This window comes from Solanum dulcamara, chromosome 2 (genome assembly GCF_947179165.1).
Source record: "Solanum dulcamara chromosome 2, daSolDulc1.2, whole genome shotgun sequence".
Lineage (NCBI taxonomy): Eukaryota > Viridiplantae > Streptophyta > Magnoliopsida > Solanales > Solanaceae > Solanum > Solanum dulcamara.
In genome coordinates, this window is record NC_077238.1 from 578,571 (window position 1) to 591,722 (window position 13,152).

The 13,152-nt window shown below is 33.0% G+C and overlaps 1 non-coding gene and 2 pseudogenes across 1 annotated transcript; all 3 read left to right on the forward strand.

The window, feature by feature from the left end:
- Nucleotides 1-625: 625 nt before the first annotated feature.
- LOC129881331 (U6 spliceosomal RNA) lies at nucleotides 626-727 on the forward strand. Its single transcript, XR_008765556.1, has one exon. It is a non-coding gene; the product is annotated as a U6 spliceosomal RNA (small nuclear RNA).
- Nucleotides 728-6,611: 5,884 nt separating this feature from the next.
- Nucleotides 6,612-9,442, forward strand: LOC129879861 (putative late blight resistance protein homolog R1A-4; annotated as a pseudogene).
- A 304-nt stretch (nucleotides 9,443-9,746) lies between these two features.
- On the forward strand, nucleotides 9,747-13,148 carry LOC129879860 (putative late blight resistance protein homolog R1B-8; annotated as a pseudogene).
- The last annotated feature ends 4 nt before the right edge of the window (nucleotides 13,149-13,152 follow it).

Sequence of the window (13,152 nt, forward strand, 5' to 3'; positions counted from 1 at the left end):
ATAGTAATCACCAGCCTAGTAATTAAGTTAGAGATAAAAAAATGTGCCTTCACTCCTAGTTTTATAATGCGGAGGACAGGTTTCACACCCTTCATGCTCCACTTATCTATTGAATCCCCTTTGAAGAACCTTTTAAAAAAAATATCAGGGTTATAATAATCAATTGTAAAAAGCAACATACATGATACATGTGTGTTTCTATCCGTACCTAGCTACATGCATGAAAAAACCAAACATAGTGTTAGTTTGGTTTGCTTGTCAAGTGTCAACACTGAGGGAACTGATCAATCTAAGTTTAAAGACATGATAGCCAGCAAGAAAGCCAGAAAATTCGAACACCTCCATTTGTTGTATCCCTTTTTTCCACTATTGTTTGTCTCAAACTTTGAATATTTTTTTTCCTTTAGAAATAATAAAATATTCTAAAAAAATATTAGTACATTTTGATTATTAAGGAAACTGCTATTTGTAGTGTTTTTCTTAGAGTTGGAGACACTCGTGGCCCTCTCTCCATAATACTTTGTTCTCTGGACAAAATTATTATGTTCTTGGCCAGCTACTATATCATGTTCTTCTGCCCTTTTTGCTGTCTCATTTTTGTTCTTTTAATATATGATCCAAATTGATGTAATCGTACATATTTCATTGAACGAGCGCGATACAGAGAAAATTAGCATGATCCAGTGCAAAAATGACATGCGTAAATCGAAAAATGGTGTTTTTTTTTTAACTTTTTCATCCTCTACATGAGTTAATGCAAGATAGCATGATAACAATTACATAAACTTATATATAAGCAAATTTTACGTTATAATTAAGTCATGTGTCGTCTGCCCATGCCGTGGACATGTGCATGGGATATATTAGTGTTTTGGGAGAGAAAAAGTGACTCAAGCCAAATATGCATATATTGGCATGTATGTATTATTGCAATTTGTGGGGTGGAGCAGGATGTATAAAAGTCGATTCAAGATTTAGACTGGACGAATTCAATCTTAAAAAAATAAATGAACTATATAGTATCTTTTAAATTATGCATGCATTCGATATATCTATTGAAATGTATTAGAAATCAATTAATTTTCGATTCATATGTTAGATTTTTGATGAAAATTTATTGAAAACGTTTTTGACGAGTGTTTTTTTTTAACAAAATGTCTATCGAACTGATTTCTAATAGTGTATGTTCATGTCCAAAATATTGAGTTCAAAATATAAAATCCATTGGGTTTGATGTTGTGGTGGGTTGTGTGGGGACACGGGTGGTAGGGAAGGAGGCTTTGGAGAAGATAATTAAAGGCCAACTAAAGGTAGGGAGGGACCTATATATATATGGGGTGAGATGAAATTTGGCAGAGACTTTTGTGGTTACTCATTTTATGGCTTTTTCCTTGTTTTTATGTGAACTGGAGGATAGAATAATAGAACCCTTGATTAATTGCCTCTCTTTTCATTTTCCTCTTTTCTCTGTCCCACCTTTTTTTTTAAATTTTTTTGGCAGAGCTAATTAATTTTGCTACCTAGCAAAGAATGTGTGGTGGAGATTTTGATGCATACCAAACATGTCCCTACCCTCTTTTAGAATTACATGAAAAAGCTTTAGATTCATTCCTATATATCTTCCAACATATATTAGTAAATTTAATTATATTTTCCTTATTTTCAAAGTTTATACCTTAAAAAAAGAAAGAAAAAAAACTCTTTCAAATTCTTGATTCTTTAATTTGGGGGAGAATGTTTATGCTTTTAGGTACAAGCTAACACTTCTTTTTCTTTAATCAAGCAGAAAATAGCCTCCATTTTTTTTACAACAAGTTTAATTAGAGAACTAAAGATGTGATGTTGATATCGAAGTATTAATTAAATCTTGAGTAATCATAATTTTAGGCTATTAAAAAAACGTCCACGTTGTTTCTTTTATGTCTCTTAATTAATTAATGCATTTTTTCTCATGCAATTTATCCATCAATTTTAATAGCAAGAATAATTAACTAAACTTGCATAATTGGCTTATTTGTAACTTGTACATCTAGTTATTTATTGTAAGGAATCCCATCACGTGAAAGAAAATGGACAAAGTTAATTAATTTTTGATACGATCATTAAAGAAAAAACAATGGCTATAAAACATTGGAAGTTAATGAATGGTTAATGTTATTCCAAGAGAAAACAAACATATGCTTGTGTCCTCGTGTGCATGGCTTTATTCTCTTCAAGGAGCCCATTTTCCTAATTGTAACGATTTGACATAACTACATATATCTTCTACCGTAAAATGCATTTTATGAGAAGTTAAAAACGGATCTGGAATTTAAATTTAATGTGCACTGAGCTTATTGTTTGTTAAAATTATAGATTCAGATCTAATATTAAATGTATAACGCTATGTTTGAAAGATTATGGATTCGTGATGAATTTACGACTAATGAAAGGCTACATGACTACATCCATCTTGACTACAATTTTTATTTTATTTTTTAAAAAAAAACATTTTCTTTAAAAGAACACATAATATTATTATTTTTTTTGATAATTATCTCAATAATATTTTGTTTTAAAATCACATAAAATCTTCATCACCCTTTTTCATATATTTCTATTTTTAACTATATCATCCAATTTTATCCAATCCAGTCATAAGTCATAACTCATAACCCATACATACATGCTCATATGCTGATTTTTAGAATTTAAATTTTAATCGACTAATCAATTGAGTTACTTTATTCAAAAATTATTAGTTGTTGGCCTCAAAGCTATTGGATCCGTAACTTTAATTGTCTGATAATTAAAATTTTGTTTTGCTGCCTCTAATTCCATGAATTCTAGAATTTTTTATAAGCTTATGTGACGAGGAGTTGCAACCTATCTCTTTTTTTTTTTCCTTTTTTTTTGATATAAGTTAGAGAGTAAGGATATGTCCTCACTCCTAGTTTTATAATGTAGAGGTCATGGATCACCCCCTCCATGCCCCTATAGTTTATCTATTGAATACTCTTTGAGGGAACCTTGAGAAAAAAATTTGCCTGATAATTATAATTTTGCGTTTTGAGATTAATTTAAAATATTAAAAAATTAAAATTTAAGCCAACCATGACAAAGCCCAGGTCGTTTGAGATGGACTCGCTGAATTTCAAGACAAATTGAGGTCATATTTTTATGAGGACACGTCACTATAAAATGCATTTTAATAAAAGAAAACTAGTTCAATGTTTCTCATAAATAAATTAAGATTGAAAATGGGAAAATCAATGATGTTAGATACAAGTGGGAGTTGGAGATATATAGAAAATCTAAGGCATATAGTTCAAATAAGAATAAATGTAAGCAAACAAATAAGAGTTAAAGAAATGATTTGATATAGAGATATATATAGTGATAGAGTAAGTAATTTTGTGAGAAAGAGATAGGAAAGAAGTGTCACAATCAGTGTAGCTTAAACTGCAGACATGGGTTCAGCTCCTTTTGGGACCATTTGAGAACTTGAGAGAGAAATCAAATGCCTATTTTTAATTAAAAAAGAGCGTTTCACAACACATTCTAAACCTTTCGATGACGGTCACTAACACAAATACTGAGCAACTTTATCCTCAAAATTTAAATCAAGAACGGAAGAAATTTACCCTTTCGCCTGTGCCTAAATTTGAATACCAATCTCTACGATTTCCACTCAATTCATTGCCCGTTAGACCATACTCTTGAATGCCCGTTATAATTTCACAAAAGATGTCAAAAATATATATACATATCTAAAATATTCACTATTACTGGTTGGTCTATTTTGGTCCCAAAATATATAGTTGGCACTGCATGCACATGATGTAACAACAACGATCTTCATGTGATAGAACTTTTTTTTGGCTATAGTATGTATATATGTAGAAAATTGACTTCAATTTGTTTTTCCTTTCTCTCATTTTTTATTTATTTTTGGGGCATTTTGTTAGAGCTATCAAGAGCTGGACCAAAAAGCAGAAATGAGTATCTGGCAATTTTGTGCAGCCATGTGGGACTGTTTTTGTAAGATTGTATTTACTTGCAGGACCAAGAATGGTATGATAGGTCCTAGTGTATGTATGTATGTTGTGATTCATTCATTGCTACTTTTTTTAAAAGTCTGACTAGTTTGAGTTTGGTTACATATGTGAGTACAAGAAAGTTCCAAATTTTGTGAGGTATAATTGTTGGGGTGTTATGTATTCGATATTGATAGTTGAAAAGATTGGAAACTATATATATAGTAGAATAATGATCGATATTTTTAATGGTGTGAAGTTTTTTGGGATAAATTATATAGGCTTAATTCATATCACATCATGTTAAAAATATTTTTGAATTGATATAATTCAACAACCATTATCAAATGATTTGACGAAACAAGTATAGAAATGACTGAATGATATTCACACATTGAATCTTAGAAATGACCCATGTGGATCTTAATTCGAGGAAGATTATATTGTTGAATGTGTCAACAAAATCTCACGTTGAACTATCCTATATATGTGAATCATGATTCAATTATTTAATACATGTTAATCATCTTATCCTTTAGGGTTTCTAAGTGAATGATGTGTGAGTTTTAAACTATAAAGCTAGAGAGAAAAAACTTGTTTTTTTTTTTTGGTTTTCATTTCATGTCTGATATTTACTTCTGATTAATTTGCTTCTTGTGCATACATCATAAAATCTGTAAAATTAGTCAGTTTAAGTGAAAAGAAAAGTTTTCGCAGTGCATTTATGGCAAACTTGGTGTATATGATAAAACTGAATGTGAAATTGATGTGGTTTCTAAGTGGTCCAATTTTGATTTGTGGCCACAAATGGAAGTGATATATATACAGTAATAATTGAATCGGTCATTTGGCTCTTATCCACAAGTATTGGATGACAATTTTGCTAAAAAATAAATGTATACCTGGACCTGTTCATGTGCTTTCACTTCATTCTTCAGTCTGTCATATATATTTAACTACAATACAATAATACACCTAAAAGTGGTCACAGAAAAAGAATGAAATTAAACATAAGAGAGTTCTATTTTTGGTCCCCATATTACTGACTACAATGACCAAAATATTTAATGCTTCATGATGGTATTGGCTAAAAAATTAACATTCACTGAAAAAGTACAAGACATAATTTATTTTGTTCGCAGTCGTTTTTTATTAAAATAAAGAGATAAATGGAGATTGTGATATGTATATCTTTCTGCGTGATTATTTTTTTTTTGATTAAAGAGAACTTACGAAACAACAACAACATACTCAGTGTAGTCCTACAAGAATTTACAACTTACAAGATACTCGTTGAAAAATATTTGAACATAATAATACAAATACATGCACAATCTCGTATATTAGATAGAAAAAGGGGGATTTGGGTGTAAGAACCTGGGACAAAATCTTGTGAGAATTGAACGAGATGCAGGTCGGCCCAAATATACAAACGAGACAAGAATATTATCACAAATGTAAGCCCACTCACATATCAAACTAAAGGCTTCCCTCTTCTATTTAATGGGCCTCAAAACTTGGATTAGTCATAGGACTCAAATTTCTTGTTTCAAAGTAGATTAGCCGAGGACCTTCAAGATCATATTGGGATGCATTTGATGAAGTGGGGGAAGCTTTGATTAATGATCTTTGGGAGAGGCAAATAGAGTCTACAATTGCATTCAAGTACAATTACAAGTGAAGAGCCCAAGCACCTATATGGGTCAATTTACTAAGCACTCCCTTCATTTCAAATTGTTTATCTGATCTCGGTTCAAAGCTTTTGAATCTTATAATCTTAATTAAAAATATGTGGTCCAAGACTCTTTAATCTTGTGGTGTAAAATATGTCACGTGAAAATTCGAATTAAAGAGTTGTCTAAAAAGGAAAGAGACATTCTTTTTAAAATCAATTAAAAAGAAAAGTAAGACAAACAAATTGAAATGGGTTAAATAATTATTTAGACCTCAATATAATTAGTGAGCATTAGGCCATCTTTCATTTGGATTTTGTTGAATATTGTTATGATTGAACTTTCTTGGTAATCTCCATCTTGAAGATTTCAACTACTTTAGGGGTTTTCTTTCTTTATTAATTCAAATGTCAACTACCAGTTGATAGAGTTGACAGTAAAGTTCATTTAAGAGAAAAAAATAATAGTACGTGCACTGCACTACACAAAATGGTACCATTAATTTGAATCAGTCAAAGTCTCTGTTGTTTAGACTATTCTGAACATTATTGTGAGTGTGAACCTAAAGTTTGATTGAAAAGAAATGAATACATTTGTCAACAAACCAGTTGTCAATCCACCTACTTAATTAAAGATAAACATTACATTTGGGTGTGTTCGGTAAATATTTTTAATTTTTTCCATATTCAACTGATCAAAATATGTTTGAAAAACATTTTCGAAAAATAATTTTCCTAATAATAGCTTCATAAGTCTTTTTTTAAGTTCATTGTCTTCTTTCACATTCTCACCCCACCACCATCCGAAACCTCACACCCCACTCCATCCAACTCTTATAGTTTTTTTTTTTAACTAGGTACAAAAATAATATTTTCTTGCTTACTCACTTATTTCTCATAATATTTTTTTTTTGCAGAAAAACAATTTCCTTTCTTACCAAAACATTTTCCTTTGTACGAAAAACACCCTAGATGAGTTTTGTTATGTTTGGTCATGAAAATAGTACTTTAGTCATTGTTTGACTAATAAAACCAAGAAGAAGAAAGCAAAGAAACACAAAACTCTGGGGGGAAAAAATGGCTTATGCTACTATTTCTTCACTTATGCATACACTACAGAAACTATTGCAGTCTAAATCACCTTTGATTTATGGAAGTCCTATACAACAACATGTTGAATCTTCTTATCAAAGTCTATGTGCTCTTCAAGTTTTTCTTGAGGATACCACAAATGAAGCCAATGATATTGAAAATGTCAAGGTTTTAGAAAAGAAGATCAGAGATGTAGTCTACAAAGCAGAAGACAGAGTTGATTCAAGCTTAAGAAGCATGATTCTAGCAGATAATGAAGACGATCGAGAAAAAGCTTGTAAATTTTTCAATGAAGAATTGCTACAAGTTGAAACACAATTTGATTCTCTCAAGAAAGAGGTGATGGTGATCGAGTTTAACAAGCTTGGAAGCAAATCAACAGAAGAATTAGCAACAACTTCCTCCTTATCAATCGAGGAAACGACTTTTGTTGGGATGAAGAATGACTACAAAACCATACTTAATTGCCTCAATGCCCAAACAAAAGAGCTAATAGTCATATCACTTGTTGGTATGGGAGGTATTGGTAAGACAACTCTTGCTAGAAAAGTTTTTGATAACTCAACCATTCGTGATCGATTTGATAAACATGCATGGGTTACCATTTCTGAACAATATAATAAGAGAAAAATGCTTCTTGAAGTTGCCTCTTCAATTACTGGAATAAACAATCAAGAAATGAGCAATGATGAACTAATGATGATATTATACCAATGTCTCAAAGGTAGGAGATTTCTAATTGTCATAGATGATCTTTGGAGTACTGAGGCTTGGGACCAAATGCGAAGAATATTTCAAAATGATAACAACAAAAGCAGAATTATACTAACTACTCGTCTCAAACATGTTGCTGATTATGCTAGCTCCACTGATTTTCCTCCTCATGATATGTCTTTTCTAAGTTTAAAAGATAGTTGGAAACTATTTACCAAAAGGCTATTCAGAAAAGATCGTTGCCCTCCACAACTACGAAAAATAGGGAAGCATATCATACAACAATGTCAAGGATTACCTCTCTCGATTATTGTCATTGCTGGACTTCTTGGCAAGATAGGCGTGACACATGATAATTGGAAGAAAATTGAGGAAAATTTGAACTCATTCCTTGGTTCGGTTTCAGAACAGTGTGAAGCAATTCTTTCATTGAGCTACAATTACTTGCCTCCGTACTTGAAGGCGTGCTTTCTATATATAGGAGGTTTTCCTGAAGATATGGAGATTCGTGTTTCAAAGTTGATTAGCTCATGGATAGCTGAGCAATTCATAAAGGCAACAAGCAATAAAAGGTTGGAAATGGTGGCAGAGGAGTATGTACAAGAGTTAATGGATAGGAGTCTAATTTTGGGTGATACGCGAAAGCCTAATGGAAGATTCAAAACTTGCAAAATTCACGATCTTCTTAGGCAATTGTGCATAAGAGAAGCTCAAATTGAAAATGTTGTGCATTTCCCTTACAGTGATCATGTCTCCACTTACTCAGATGACATAAATGATCGTAGGCGAGTGATGATTCCATTTTTGATTGAGGATTATTTTTGCGATCATCCAAGTCATAGGAGTGGGAAGATTACAACCAAGTTTGATCTTTATGGGAGCTGGTAGATCTTATATAGTTACTGAAATAAATCACTGGCCTGATAGTATTTCAGATTTCAAGCTGCTTAAGGTGTTGGATGCACGTGAAATTGGCTACGATTTCTCTCATATAATACCTCAACTTGTACATTTGAGGTATGTTGATGCAAGAATTGAGGATCCTTCTTCACTAGCCAAATTGCGCAATCTACAGACCATAATGATTTATTCAAGGAAAAATGTGCAGCTCCCGGTGGAAATTTGGACAATGTCAGAGATAAAACATGTGGATATTGAACATGTGGATATGCCTAATCCTCTTAGTATTGGAGAGCAACAACCTTTGCTTCTGAATAACTTGCAAACACTTGCTCTCGATTCGTCTCCTTTTTTGGCAGAAATCCTGAAGAGAACACCCAATGTAGATAAGCTAAAGATTAGAGATGCTAATCTACATAATGAGTGGTCTGATTTTCTTGATTGTCTCATTCTTCAACAGAGGCTTGAAAAGCTAAGTATAACAGCAACAGACGACAATAGTCCAAGCATTCTCTCTAGTGCTTTTTACGCGCCTAATCTAAAGCAATTGAGATTAGCTTATACTTCATTGCCTTGGGAAGATATGGCTGTGTTGGCTAATTTACCCAATCTTGAGGTGCTCAAATCAGATAGTGCATTCATTGGAACATGTTGGACACTAAATGAAGATGTTGTGTTTCAAAAACTAAAATATCTACGAATTGTGAGCGCGGATGATCTGGAAAGGTGGGAAGCAACTAGTGATAGTTTTCCGATGCTTGAGCAACTAGTCCTTCAGCATCTCGATGAACTGGAGGAGATTCCACAAAGTTTTGGAGAAATAATGACACTAAAATTAGTCCAAGTAGATGATTGCAACCCTGCAGTCGACACTAGTGCAAGGGAAATTCAGCAAGAGCAAAAAAGCTGGGGAAATTATGAGCTTCAAATTGAAATTACACCTTCGTTAAAGTTCGATCTTTGATTATTATCCAATTGTTAGTTAATAAATTCATGTGATGTTTTCTTTTTTTCACCTACTAATAAAGGTTTGTGAACTCTTATCTGTCTACCTATCTATCTATACTTTTCTAAAGGTGAGAAGTCCCATATATAATTGAAAGTTAAATACGAAACACAAGCATCTAAACTGCTTCATTAGCCTCAAAATGACAATTTCTTTCTTTATTAATTCAAATGTCAAATGTCAACTACAACATGATAAAGTTTTTAAAGAAAAAGTAATAGAACGTGCACTTCACTACACACCTGAATTCTAATAACTACATTATGTTGTTGCACCAACTCATTTATGCAAATGGTACACTAATTGAATTAGTCAAATTTTGCCTAGTGAAGCACTGAAATCTAAGCTTAAAGAAATTAAATGGCTTATGCTGCTCTTTCTTTGCTTATGCATACGCTGGAGCAACTCTTGCAACCTAACCAACGTTTGGTCTGTGCAAGCTGCATACAGCTACATGTTGAATCTGCTCATCAAAGTCTTTACGCTCTACAAATTTTTCTTGAGGATACTACAAAGGAAATCAAAGATACTGAAATTGTGAAAGTTTTGGAAAAGAGGATCAGAGATGTAGTTTACAAAGCAGAAGATAGAATTGATTCAAGCCTAAGAAGCATAATCATTCTTGCAGATTGCGGAGAGAAACGAGAAAGGGCTTGTAGATCCTTCTATGAAGAATTGCTAAAAGTGGAAAAAGAAGTTTATTTCCTCAGGGAAAGAGGTGATGCTGTTCGAGTTTAAAAAGCATGGAAGTGATTCTACAGAATTAGCAAGATTTTCTTCCTTGTCAAGAAGGTATGCAGCTGAGCAAAACACTGTTGTTGGAATGGAGGATGACTTCAACTCCATAGTAAATTGCCTCACTGCCCAAACAGATGAGCTAACTGTCATATCAATTGTTGGTATGGGCGGTATAGGTAAGACAACTCTTGCTAGAAAAGTTTATGATGATCCATCTATCCGACATCGATTTGATACAAGTGCATGGGTCACTGTTTCTGAAAACTACAATGAGAGACAGGTACTTCTTGATGTTGTCTCTTCAATTAGCCGGATCAATAGAACCGATGAAAGCATTAAAAATATAAACAGTGATCAGCTAATGGAGATTGCATATAGAGGTCTGAAGGGTAGGAGATTTCTAATTGTCATAGATGATCTTTGGAGTACTGAGGCTTGGGACAAAATGGTAAGAATATTTCCAGATGACAACAAGAAAAGACGGATTCTTTTAACCACTCGACTCAAATATGTTGCTGATTATGCAAGCTGTCCTGAATTTCCTCCTCATAGTATGTCTTTTCTAACTTCAGATGATAGTTGGAATCTATTTACCGAAAGACTATTTAAAAAAGACCCATTTCCTTCACAACTAGAAGCAATAGGGAAGCATATCATACAACAATGTCAAGGATTACCTCTCTCGATTATTGTCATTGCTGGACTTCTTGGCAAGATAGGCGTGACATGTGATAGTTGGAAGAAAGTTGAGGAAAATTTGAACTCATTCTTTGGTACTGTTTCTGAACATTGTCAAGTAATACTTTCTTTGAGCTACAGTTACTTGCCCCAACATTTGAAGGCTTGTTTTCTCTATATTGGAGGTTTTCCTGAAGATATAGAGATTAGCGTTTCCAAGTTGATAAGGCTATGGATTGCTGAGCTATTCATAAAGTCAAGAAGCAATAAAAGGTTAGAAGTGGTGGCAGAGGAGTATTTACAAGACTTAATTGATAGAAGTCTAATTTTGGCTGGTACGCGAAGGCCTAATGGAAGGATGAAAACTTGCAAAATTCATCATCTTCTTAGGCAGTTGTGCATAAGAGAAGCTCAACTTGAGAATTTTATGCATGTACGGAATGATATTGACTACACTTCCTCAGAAGGCATGGATATTTATCCACGGTGAGTGAGTGATGCTTTCGTGTCATGTTAGTCATCCAGAACATGGGAGTGGTATTACAAATACAACCCGCAGCTTAGTTTTTATGAGCTTTTTTGATAAATTTTCCAGCGAACATCCTTGTTCCATTTTCTACAATTTCAAGCTGCTTAAGGTGTTGGACTTTTCTTCAATTGATTACGATTTATGTCGTATAATACCTAAACTTGTACATTTGAGATATGTTGCTGCAAACATTGAGGAAACTCCTTCACTAGCCAAATTGAGGAATCTACAGACCATAATTCTTCGTACTTTAGAAAGGAAAGACTTGGACCTTCCACTCGAGATTTGGAGAATGTCAGATATAAGACATTTGGATATTGGATGGTCAATACATATGCCTAATCCTCTTGATGCAGAAAAAATTCATGATGGTATCGAAGAACAACCGTTGTTCCTCAATTACTTGCAAACACTTTCTCTTTATTCCTCTCATTTTCAGGCGGAAATCCTAAGAAGAACTCCCAATCTGAATAAGCTAAAGGTTACAAACATAGATAGCACTCACTGGTTTGATTTTCTAAATTCTCTCTTTCTTCTACCAGGGCTTGAGACACTATCTATATGGGCAGTAGTATCACTTGATCCGCGCATCCTCCCACGGGATATTTTCTTGCCTAATCTCAAGCAGTTGAGATTACGTTTCACTAGTTTGGCATGGGAAGATATGCTTGTGTTGGCAAATTTACCCAATCTTGAGGTGCTGAAAGTGCATTGTGGATTCATAGGAACAGATTGGATACTAAATGAAGATGTTGTATTTCATAGATTAAAATATTTACGACTCGACTGGGAAGATGTAGAAATATGGGAAGCAGCTAGTGATAATTTTCCGATGCTTGAGCAACTAGTCCTGAATATGTTATATAGGTTGAAGGATATTCCTGAGACTGAGAGTATTGGAGAAATAATGACACTAAAATTAATCCAAATAGAGTATTGCAGCTCTGCAGTCGAGATTAGTGCAAAGAAAATTCAACAAGAGCAAGAAAGCTGCGGAAATTATGAGCTTCAAATTCGAATTATTAGGTAACATAAAATTCCATCTTTGATAGTTTTTGTTCCACACGAACCTATATATTAAGTTCTAACAGAGTTCTTTCATATGGTTTTGTGTAGTTTATGCCTTTTTTTAACCTTATGTTTAGTTGCAAACTTTTACAATCCAACTGTTATCACGTTTTTTTTTTTTGGTGATATCAATTTGTCCTTTTATGTAGATTAATTTGGTTGAACAAAAATATTTAAGATAGAATTACAATTATTGGTTCTGTATATAACTTTTTATTTATGTTGAGAGGCCAGATTTCACCAATAAAACAAACTATCCATAGACCACTCTGAAAAAAAGCTAAACCATCAATCCTTGGCTTAATCTTTAACCATATATATATATATATATATATATTTTTTCCTTTTGGGTAAAAGTTTATTTTCCTAGTGTAATTTTTTTCTTAACAAACTTCAAAAAAAAAAATTGATTAGAATGTCAACAAAAAACATAAGAGTAATAGAAGAAGGAAATTGTTCAAGTTATACCAAAAATGCTAGTGGAGAAGATTCAAGCCTCTGCACTTCACCTGAAGTTGTTATTATCATTCAAAAGGTTTGCAAATTCCTATATAGACAATAACAAAAAAAAAATGTACAACTTTTTTCTGATTACAATTATATATCTTTGGATTTTTTATAGGTGATAGCAGAGGTGATCGGAACGTACTTTGTGATATTTATAGGATGTGGTTCAGTAGCAGTGAACAAAACATATGGTTCAGTAACATTTCCAGGAATATGTGTGGCATGGGGTTTG